We start from the raw sequence: 12,190 nt of genomic DNA, 5'->3' as shown, positions 1-12,190 counted from the left end.
AAGGAGTGTGAAGACAGCTGGCAGCTCGGATGCAGGTGCCACTCAGTCACCTCCCCCTCCCCCAAGACAAACAATCTGATGAAAAGGCTTGATCTGGTCATGTGACCCCAGCTCTCCTGCCCTCTCTGTCGCATAGATTCTTACCATGGTGAGGTAGGGAATGCTTTGGCACAAGGCTTCTAATCTGGTGGGCCTGTCATCCGGACAGTCACCCCCAGGCTCCCCCCCCTACCGTTTGCATGGGCAGGCTTCCAAAGGTGAGGGTTTGAAACCCAATTAGTAATGGCACCCAATTCTCAGATGGAGAAACTGAGGTGCCCTTTCTCAACTCAAGTTCCTGTACAGCTTTAGAACAGACTGGGATGTTTCCTCTCAGAGGGAAGGGGGGAGAACACTCAGGGCAGAGGCAGGAACCTGTTCTATGGTGGAGTCCAGTTCTGCCTGGTTCACCACCTCGTCCCCAGGGTCCTGCTCCTGCTCTGTGCTTGGCCAAAGGGACAACAGGCGTCAGACAAAACTTTGCCCTACAGGTCAGCTAGTGAAGAGACAGAGACCCCGGCAGGGCCTAGGAGTCTGCTCTGGTGTGTGTGTGTGTGTGTGTGTGTGTGTGTGTGTGTGTGTGTGTGTGGCCTAGTGCAGACTTCAGAAAGGTGTAGGGGCAAGAAGGAGGAGGAAGCATGCTGGGAGGAAGAAACCAGTTAGGCCAGGCTGAAGGCCAGGGTGTGGAGGAAAGGGAAGACGAAAGTGGGAGCGAGTGAGCCCGGAAAGCCAGGCTCAGGATGGAGAGAGTAACTCCCCAGGAAGCTGAAAGGAAAGGGAGGCCTGGCACGGGCAAGACTTGGACCAGGCTGCACTCAGGAGAAGCACCTGACACGACATGGTGTTGGCTGTGGGAATGAAAAGCAGGCCATGGTCTGAAAGCCAGGGCGCCCTGGGGTCAGCTGGGCTCCTTCCCTGGAGACTCGCAGCCTCCTAGGATGACAGGCCAGGCATTGAAGTGAGTGGCATGTGGGTGACCCTTCCAGGCCCTGTGCACTTCTGGGAGCTGAGTGCTCTAGCAGCCCTGGATGCCAGAGTCCCTACCCCATGCTTAGGTAGAGACAAACAGAAGCTCAGAATGCCAAGCCTGAGCTTGCCTCAAATGCCACACTCCTAAAACAAGGGGTGAGGACCAGAAAGAGCCAAGCAGTTCAGCATTATGAACTAAGGCCCAGCCTGCCTCCTCGCCCTCACACAGACCCAAGTATTATAGCAGGACTTCATTTGCTTGTCTGTCTGTCTGTTTGTTTTAACAGAGTCTCACTATGTAGCCTTAGGTGGCCAAGGATGGAGTTGGCTATATATAGACTTCAAAAAAATGCCTGCCTCTGCCCCCTATCCCCCAGTCCAAGTGCCACAGTTAAAGTCATGACCCACCATGTGCCCGGCTTACCTGCCTCTTAAAAGGTGTTGGTGAAGGTCCAGGGACCACCATGCACTAGCTGTACTGAATGCACATCTCACGGGAGCTACACTCTACCATAAAATCACAGCACAGTCCTAGCAGGATGAGATCAGGTCACTAGGGTGACCTCAGGGACATGGTAAGACAGTCCCCTCCTACATCACTTGGTTCTGGCTCCCATGGACTCAGGCCGGGCACCAGGGTCAGAGACAAAACAGTCCCAGGCCTGTCTGAAAGGACACAGGCAGAGGACACATTCAGTCACTGAGAGTGACCTCAAGAGATACCCAGGACCTTGACTAGGAATACCAGCCGTTGTAGGCACCACCAGGGAGTTGCTGGAGGTGGGGGGGGATGGTGTACATTTTGCAAAAACACTTCAACAGTTCTTCCCTGGGCTGACAATGACTCGCAAAAGCACCCATATAGGAATCCTTAGTCCCCGTGGGCCTCACGTAGCACTAAATGCTTGAAGATGGGTAGGGATGAGTCCTGATAGTAAAGGCACTTGCTGCCCAAAGCCGAGGACCTGAGTTCTATCCCCACCGCTCAGGTAAAGGTAGAAGAAATAACGCAAGAGCAGAACCCTGTCCCCTGACCTCCACCCACAGCACGTGCACAGCAAGACACAAGCCTCGTGCACACACAGTAATAAACGAAACACAACGTGAACAAAAACAGAACCATAGGGAGGCAGAGAGGCTTGGGTGCAGAAGAGCAAAAAGGACTAGAAGTGGGGTGACTCAGTCGCCAGGAATGTCAGCAGCCCGCAAGAGCTGGAGGAGGCGAGGAACAGGGTCTAGCCTGCATTTTAGTCCCACAGGCTCACCTCAGACCTCTGACCTTCCAGACCAGGGAAGAACGAATCCACACCGTCTTAAGCCTCCAACTTTCTGGCCTCTTGGGTTCAGCAATTATAAGGGAAAACATCTCTGAGGAACAGGGGGTGGGGTGAGTGATGGGTCCGGCTGCTTCCTACTGCTTAAACCTCCTCCAGTGTACCGTGAGGTCCCCTGGTACAGGTGCCAGTGAGGAAGTCATGGAGCCTTCCAGTGGGGGAGAGAGGGTACCATAGCGCAGGGATGGTTGGCTAGGTGGGAGTGGGCATAAGAGCAGAGTCCCAGCTCTTGTCCCACATCTGCGCATACCTGATAGTGACGTGCACCTCGATACCCATGAACCGGCTTCGGACTGTGCTCCACTGAGCCAGAAGGTCACAGGATGAATCACAGACCACCCACAGCCAAACCTGGAGGCCCAAGGATAATGGTCCCAACAATGACAACGGGCCGTGGCAACTCAGCGCTCACCGGGCAGCAAGACCACATTCTACAGCCTTATATCCAAGCTCAAGAATGGGCTGCAGAAGGTCCACGTTGGTAGCCCAAAGGCATGTGTCTCATGTTGCCTTTACTGAACAAGGAAAGGCAGAGCCTGAGGCCTAAGGGAGGCTAGTAGTTCAACCTGATCCGAGGCAAGATGGCACCACTACCCAGAGGCTACCAAGGTGGGGGACCTCAGGGAACTACAGAAAAACAAGAGCTAAAAGGGTAAGGGAGGTGTCTGGAGGAATTGGGTGGCAGGGAGGGGCCTCTCAGGCACTGAGAGATAGGGGAGAGGAGGGCTCAATCAGCAAGACCAGCTACAGAGCCCAGCAGGGGCTGCCCAGGCCACAGAGATACTGGGAGAAGGCCTGACAGTCTGCTGTCTGTAACTGGGAACAGCCAGAACTCACACCCATGAGCCCTTTACAAGACACACCTAGGGTACCCCTCAGCTGTCCTACCCTGCTTCTCCCAGGGTATGGGGGGACGACATTGGTGGCTAAAAGACTTGGCCAATCTGACAGAGAACAGTAGGCAGGAGCTTAGAAGCACTCAGCAGGTTCTCTCATTCATTAAAGCCAAGAGGGCCTCCCACTTCAATAGGAAAACAAACAAACACCCCAAACCAAAACAGCGCCGCCTCTGTCCAGTCCTCTCAAATGAAGGGACCTGAAATGAAGGACCTCTCTTTACTCAACGAAGGGACTAATGACAACGGTGACAACTGGCTACCAAACACCTTGTAGTAAAGTGCCTAAGTGATCAGATCGAATGTCGCCACCATTGTCTCCAAGTCTCTGTGACAAGGTATTATTTAGCCTCACTCCACACACCAGGAGAAACTAAGCCACAGGCAAAGCTCTCTGCTTCAAGGCAAGCAGGAAGACAGGAGCCAGTCTTAAGGAGAAAGAAGACAGGCCCTTCGGACAAGAGGGTGGTAGAGAGTGGCCTCCCAGTGCCCTCTGAGGGGACAAGAAAGCCTCCTTTTGTGGGGACCAGATCTCAGAGCCATGCTAAGAGCATGAAGGGAACTGAGAGTAGGATAAGACAGAGGCAGCGCAGGCTTCTGAGAAGCCCACAGATATCCCACCGAAAGCCACAGGCTTCCTGCCATCAGTGCCCAACTGCCACCGTTTCAGAGGCAGTCACCGGCTCTTTCCCAGTCACATCCCTGTGACGCTTCCCCTAGCCTGCATTGGGCGCTGAGAAAAACAGACAGAAAGAGGGGAGCTCTCCCTGCTGTAACCTCTATAGCAACCTCTCCCCCAGGGTAGCCAACGTTGGCCCTCGTCAGACACACCCACCTTCCAGACTGGCATTCAACTTCACACCTCTGTCTTTCTCCACGTTCTTTCCTGGCCTGACTGTTTTTCCGTGGTTTAGACTCTAAGGTCCTTATCTATTCTCCTTGCTGGACTTTTCCTAATTCTTGCTAAGAGGAATTATCAGCTCCCTGGCAAAATGGCCCCTGCCTGGTGCTTGACTCTGCCTTAGTCCCCTCATGCAAGTAAGGAGTTCATCTGTTGGCCCACCATGCTCTCAGTGGGAAGAGAAGCCTCTTAGGGCAGGCTCCACCCAGGCTTCAGCTCTGACCTAGCCTAGGGCAACAGCAGCAGCTGGGCCCACCATTCCAGACTCCTCTGGTCTTCTCCTCTACCCAGGACACGAAGCCTGTAGCAAGGACCAGCAAAGGATCCTGGAAGGCCTCAGCCCTCCCTGGCAAGGGAGACCTCCCTGGCTCCCTGAACATTTAGCTGCCCTAGGCATTGGCTGAGTGTTCCACCCTCTGCCACAGAGGAGATCATGGCTTGTGTCTTGGGATCCTGGGTGCCAATTCTGACTAGGTCACCGTAGAGGGAGGCTGCCTTCCCTTCTGCTGCTGAGGCTCATCTGTGCGAAGTCTGGGGCTGACTCTCACCACAGGAAAGTCTGCCTGGGAAAACTGAGCACCTGTTAATGCTCTTCAGCCCTAGTCCAACCCTGGACCCCTCTAGGAGGACCTTTCCTACACCTCCACCCCCAATCCTGAGGGCTAGTAGTAGGAACCTGAATACTCTCCCAGAAAAGCCCGTTTCTGCCAGTCCTGCCTTGCTCCCACCACCACACACCCAGCCCTGAAGGCAAAGAGAGAGGCCCCTATTCAACTAGGGGATTATGGCCAAGAAGGGGTAAAGGGTCATCTATCTGGGATCTTTGGCCTTTTGCCTTTTCCAAGCCATGGGATGTGGATATCTAGAAAGGTTAGAAGGTTTAATGGGTTGAGGGGCACAGGGGTGAAGACAGGAAAGGGGACTTGTAAAGAAGATTAGAAAGAGTCAAGCCCCGGTGATAAGCACACCCCAGCGCATCTGTACTGGGAACATGGCCTCAGATCACCCAGGTAGAGGTGAGGTTGGTCCCTCACTCAGGGCTGCGGGTGGAGGTGGGGATGAGCTCAGGACCCGGGCAGATCTTTGGGGAATGGGGGTGGGGCTCAGACTCTAGGCCTGCAGGCCAGGGCTCAACACACAGCCCTGGATCCGCCGGACGAACAACCCCTGCTTGGATTCGTGCTTCCGAGGCACGCACTGGCCCGCGCTGCACCTGCACACACACCCAAACGCTCACTAATGGGCGCTCGCACACGCCTCCCTCCGCGCAGCGCCTCCTACCTGCCGCGTCGCCGCAGCTGGAGCCGGACTCCCGGGATGCAGGGCACAGTGCGGGCACTTGAGCGGAGGTTGGAGCTGCCCGCGTCACAGCCTGGGACTCAGCGGGGAGACGGTGCCCCGGCAGCCCGCAGGAGGGGGCTGGAACTTGGACCCCGGGGCTTCGGTCTGTCCCGCCCCGTCTCGCAGCCTCCTCCCACTGGAAACCAGAGGCGTGGTCTCGCGGGGCGGGGCGGAGAAGGGGGGTTTGTTGCGCATGCGAACTGGAGAAGCTGTGGCTCCCCGAGTGCTGGCTGATAGTGCTGGCTCGGAGCTTGTAAGGTGGCCCTGACCCAGCGCTCCTTCCTCCCACTCCAGTGTTGTCCGCAGTAGGAGAGCATCCCGGGACGTTGGCTGCCTAGCTCGCCATCGGCCTTAGCGGACCTGTGTGCCCCACCAAGTGCTGGCAGAGGATGTTGGCTGATTTGGGGTATGCATCTCAGACCGGCTCAGACAGGGCCAAGGCGGGGCAGCTGAGAATGGGAGGACCCAATGAGATGAGAACCCCTCCCTTTCCATTTGTATCTTCACTCGCATTCCTAAGATTTAGGTGGAGAAGAGGAATGTAGGCCCTGGTGAGGTGCCCAGAGGGTCCCAGTCAGTAAAGAAAAGCTGGCCCCGTCCTGTCCAGTCCTGGGCATTTATCTGCCCCGAGTGTAGACCGAAGCAGCAGGGCCCAGGTTTTTGACCCTCTCTGACTGCCTTCAGAATGTGCCGGGACACACCAAGCCTTAGTTTCTTACTCTATAAAGTGGGAACAGTAATCCCCTCAGGCTAGGCTGTTTGGAGGACTTCCGTGGGGATTTATGGATGACCAAGGCTGGCCAACGGTAGGCTGGGTCACTCGAAGACCACAGAGACACTTGTCTAACCTGGTCATTCTGGCTGCTGCTGCTCACCTCACAGGTCAGAAACTCGGGCCCAATAATCCCTCTAGTTTCCTGGTCTCTGTAAATGATTACCTCAACCTTAGTCACCCCACCTTCTACCTCACCCCTGTCCCTGTGTAGCTCCATCTGGTTACCAGAGTGACCAGAGTTTTCAACACGATGCTGTCCCCCATCACCCAAGCACTGGTTTCGCTCTCTGTTCCCCATAATCCTGGTCTATGGCTGGCCCAGGGATTTTTATATTCTTTCCATCCCCACAGAAAAGCTCTTCCATCGACTCCACACAGCCTCAGCATGTCTCTACCACAGCCCCTGGTCCACAAAGCAGATCTGGATCCAGGACTCACTCCACCAGTTACCCGACAAGTTCTGTATCTTTTCATGGTCTCAGTTTCCTTGTCTGTAAAATGGGCTTTCCGGGAGAAGCACATGGTGATTGTGGGGACAGAAAGGCAAAAGGTTCAAAGTCCTCTAGCGAGGAAGGAGGCAGCATTGCCTCTGGCAGAGAGACAGAACAGGCGTTATGTCTGGAAAAGTGTGTTCTTCAGCCCACAAAACCATAGTGTCCAGAGAATGTCCAAAGCCCAGTTGTGGCAGGTGGTTGGCTTGATTCCTGGGAAGTCCTTCTGGGGGCCTCTAGTTGTTACTGTTGTCTACAACAGCCTGCTCCTTTTCGTGAAGATACAATGTCTCCAGCAGCAAAGACACCTACTCTAACATGGTGATTCGTCCCAGGCCTTTTCCAAGCCATGGGATGTGGATATCTAGAAAGGTTAGAAGGTTTAATGGGTTGAGGGGCCTGTGTTAGAGCCCATGTCTGGCGGCTTCCAGAGATAAGGCTAGAAACCTAGAGAGACAGCGACACGTCGAGGGCATCTGGACTTGATGGGGGGAGCAGTTTTCTGATCCTTGGGGAGCAGAAGATAAAGGCAAGCCAGGAAGATCTGGGCTGCCTTCCGAGCCTTTCTGAGGGGCGGATGATGCATCTTTGCTGACGTGTTGGCCTCAGGACCCTGCCAATTGGTTTTTATGAGCTTAGTCATCTAATGGTGCCATTAAAGAGCCCGATGGGTAGGTCTTTTCCCATTAAATTCTCACAGTTATTAGCCTCACTTAGCCAATGACAGACCTGAACCTCAGGGAGATGCCCCAGGTCACAAACTTAGTAAATAGCAGCACTGGGGCCCAGACCTACCAAACTCTGCTGATCTGTCTATTCGTGTGGTGGGTCTCTCCTTCTCCTCCTCTCCTCCTTCTCCTCTTCTTCTCCATCTCCCTCTCCTTCTCCTTCTCCTCTCCTGGTTTTCATGGAAAGGACATCACTGTAGGCCCCGTGACCTAAAGGTCATTTAAGGAAAGCCTTGAGATTTTACAACCCCCACCCCTGTCCACTCTGAGCTTCTTAACTGTGGACTCAGTGTGGCCAGCCATGTTGTGTGTTCTTTCTAAAACTGTAAATTTAAAAAAATTCCTTTTTTAAATAGTAGCTGTCATAGCAAAGATAAAAGCCACTAATACAGAAAATTGGTATATGAGTGGGGTTTTGTTGTAATAAACCTGAGCAAGTCATTTGGAATTGTTTTACAAGAGGAATGTGGGAGACTGGAGAACCTTCTAGAAAGGTGTAGGGAGAGCTCAAAGGAACACTGTGATGGAAGTTTGGAGGATGAGAACACCAAGGGTAATGTGTGCAGTGGAGGCCCAGTGCATGAAGTTTCAGAAGGGGATTAAGACTCTTATCAGGAATTGGGCCAGAAGTCATTTGTATTATATTCCAGTTAAAATCTGGGAACATCCTGCCCATGTTCTAGACATCAGGTTAAGCCAAACTAAAAAACAAAACAAAACAAAACAAACTAACAAACAAATCCAGTGGACTAATTTGTTCAATAGGTCAACTTTCAAGACACGTGTAATAGTACCCAGGCTCTGTCACCGCTGCTGCTCACTGCTCTTGTCTGGGTCCGCAGTGAGAGAAGAGAGATTAGTGTAGTTTGGTGGTGGGCAGGCAAGAGGGATGCAAGAGCACCTGTTATTGAAGGGGGGTATCCCCTAAGAGAGAAGCTAGTACTGTGCATTGGGGTGATTTAAAAAGAAGAGTCTCTAAAGGCAAGACCCTGCCCACCAGAAGAACCACCGTCTGGTAATGCAAATTCCTTCCTAAGGAGAGAACCAGGACTCAGAACGTTGAAGAAGGGGGTTTCGTCTGCTTCCTTGTTGCTCTGATAAAAACCACAACCAAAGGTAGCTTAGAGTGGAAAGGGTTCATTTCACATTTCCAGACCATAATTCATCACTGGAGGAAGTTAGGGCAGGAGCCTAGTGGGAGGAAATGAACAGAGACCACAGATGATTGTGGCCTCCTGGTATGTCCCTTGCTTCTGCTCAGCTGACAATACAGAGCCACCTGCCCAGCTGTGCCATCGCCTACAGTGGGGCAGGCTCTCCTCCCTCAGTTTGGCAGTCAAGAAACGCCCCACAGAGATACCCACAGGCAAATCTGATGGCACTGCTTCCTCAATGGCTATTCTTTCTTCCCAGGTGTGTCAAGGGGACAACCAAGATTAGCCATCACGAAGGGGCTCTCTGCTAAAAACAGACAAAGAAGCAACAGTCTAAGAAAGTCTTTTCATATTCAGCCACCGAGACTTACCGAAGCCTTGGTCCAGGGGGATAAAGCTACATCCTGAGCTGAAAGCACAGCGTGGCAATGTTGTTCACATGGTACCAGATTTTCATGCATGAGACAGTGAAGAGGGCCATGGAGGTTTGCACCAAGCTTCTAGAAGCAGCCCCCACCCCCTGGGCTCAGGCAATGCATGGCGGTTTTTCTGCCAGGAGCTCCTAAGAATCCCCAGGATTAACCTGGAAATGTTAGGTCTAAATTGCCATGGAAACCCTAGGACACTGGAGGTACCAGGACATGGGGCATCTACCAAGGAAAGCTGCAGGCATGAAATGATAAGCCAACCCAAGAGAGAGGCTATGTGTATTGGACTAGCAGAACTAGAGAGGGAGCCTACCCAAATTCTTTGGAGCCCAGATGCAAGTCCATCAACCTGCTGTGTAAGTGACAGACAGACAAACTGTCTCAAACAAGGTGGGAGATGACAGACTTCCAAGGTTATACTGTGATCTCCACACACATGCCACAGCCACAGCCCGGACATGCCTTCATCATACAACATATATTTATATACACCTGTGACAGCCTGTCCTCATAGTGTCACTGGGGAAGCGGAGACTAGCAAACTCCTGGAGTTGAGTGGCCAGCAGAGCTGAAGAGGGGATCCGCCAGGGTCAGTGAGGGAAACCACCTCAGAAAGCAGAGTGGAGAGCAACTGAGGAATACAGCAACTTTGACCTCCCCCTTCCACATGCACACGCACGGGCACGTGCACACACACAGTTCACAATCAGCCTCGCTGGATTACACAGTAAGACTTTCTCAAAAATGAACAACCAGCTTCTGTGCACTTCACAGAAAATGAGAAGTCAGGTTGTACTTCACAGAATCAGATGTCATGCAAAGCCAGCGTGGGGGGACAAAATGGCCTTTGAGTTGTCCTTAATTCTATCCTTGTCTGAAAAACTGTTCATATTTTGTTAGTGGACATTAGAAGCCAGCTGAGGCTGGAGATGGGGCTCCGTGGCACAGCACGTGCTTAGCACGCACAGGCCTGGGCTTCTTGCCCTAGAAAAAAAAAAGAAAAGTTAAAAATAAAAAGATGTCTAAGATGGTGTTGAAGTTACTTTTCTACTGCTGTGAAGAGGCACCATGGCCAAGACCATAACCAACTTACAGAGTTTATTGGAGGTTTACAGTCCCAGACGGTTAGAATCTATGACCATCATGGTGGGTAGCATGGTACTGGAACAGTAGCTGAGAACTTACTTATCCACAAGTGGGAGACAGACACACAGACACACAGACACACACACACACACACACACACACACACACACACATACAGAGATAGAGGGAGGGAGGGAAGAGAGAGGGAGGGAGGGAGGGAGGGAAGGAGGGAGGGAGGGAGGAGCACTAACTGAGAATGTATAGACTTTTGGAACCTCAGAGCTCACACTCAGTGGCACACTCCTGTGCCAGAACTCCTCCTCCATCTTTTAATCCTTCCAAAGAGCTTCACCAATGAGGACCAAGTCTATGAGGTCTATTCCCATTGAAGCCATCACAGTAAGTATGCTGGCACCTTCCCTATCATCCCAGCTGAGGTAGGAGGACCACCTTAAGTTTAAGGTCAGTCTGAGCTATATCAGTGAAACTCTTGCTAGAGATAGCTAGAGAGATAGATACATAGATAGATAGATACATACATACATACATACATACATACACATATAGATAGATAGATACATACATACATAGATGCATACATACACATATAGATAGATAGATAGATACATACATACATACATACATACATACACATATAGATAGATACATACATACATACATAGATACATACATAGATGATGGGTGGGTGGATGGATGGATAGATGGATGGATGGATGGATGGATGGATGGATGGACTGACGGATAGACAGACAGACAGACAGACAGACAAATAGATGATGGGTGGGTGGATGGATGGATGGGTAGGTGGGTGGGTGGATGGATGGATGGATGGATGGGTAGGTGGGTGGGTGGATGGATGGGTGGGTGGATGGATGGATGGATAGATAGGTAGATAGACAGGTGGCTGGATAGTTATTAAAAGCACTGCTCTTCACGGATGCCAGGAAGCAGCCCAAGAGTAAAGAGGCTCTCCCGTGCAGAGGAGGTCTGACAGATAGCTGAGGATCAGAGAGGTTGCTGGGTTCCCCACCAGGCATGTGTGGTGAGATGTGGGAGGAAGTGAAGAACTGAGTGAGGGAGCAGGGAAGAGGAGGGGGTGACATTCCTCTAGCTAAGTCTTTTTAAAGTATTGCTGAGATACAATTTACCAATCATAAAATTCACCTTTTAGAGACAGGGGCGGGGATGGTGGTAGATAGATCAGTTAGAGAACATTAGCCTAGTGTGTGCAAGGCCCAGCCCTAAATTATAATTCTTCAAAGTATCAAATCCAGGGGTTTAACACCTTTAAATTGTGCAGCCATCACTGAAAGCGAACTTAAGAACATATTGTTCACTGCAAAAGCATGTTAATGCTCACCCTCAGTCATACCCCATCAACCTTGGGTTGCCCAGGGCTACAGCTAATCGGCTATGTCTCTCTGGACTTGCCTGCCGTGGATGTTTCTTATAATGGAATCATACAACATGTGGCCTTTTGTTTCTGCAGTCTTTCACTTAGCCTTCTGTTGTCATGTCAGCGCATGAATCAGGACTTTATCCCTGTTTATGGTTGGATAATAGCCCATTGTGCAGATATGCAGATTTTGCTTATCCGTTCATTTGTTGGTGGGTGCCTGGGCCCTTCACACTTTTGGCAACTGTGAGTAATGGCACTGTGCACTGTTGCGGGGTATTCACCAGAGAAGACTGTTTGGACATGGGCTTAAGCCAACGGAGTGTCTTTATTAGCCAGACGGCAACAACACTGATGTTTGGGATCTCAGCCTAGTACCAAGCCTTTCTCAGGGTGAGCTTTTAAGTACAAAAACCATGTCTGGATTGACACACTTCAGTTAACAAGAACAGTTAAGCCAGAAGCAGAGCTACAGAAGCCAAAAAGCAAGGTTAAGACTTTTAGAGACTTTCCCATAGGCTTGGATGGATTTAGCTTTGCCGGGTGGTGCTGTCTGTGTGCTGAGTTTTGCCGCCTGAATGGTTCTTCCATCATGGATTCAGTTGTGCTAAGGACTGGGGCCCTGTTACAC

This window comes from Micromys minutus (assembly GCF_963924665.1).
Source record: "Micromys minutus genome assembly, chromosome: 2".
Classification (NCBI taxonomy): domain Eukaryota; kingdom Metazoa; phylum Chordata; class Mammalia; order Rodentia; family Muridae; genus Micromys; species Micromys minutus.
Note: the sequence above shows the minus strand (reverse complement) of the source record.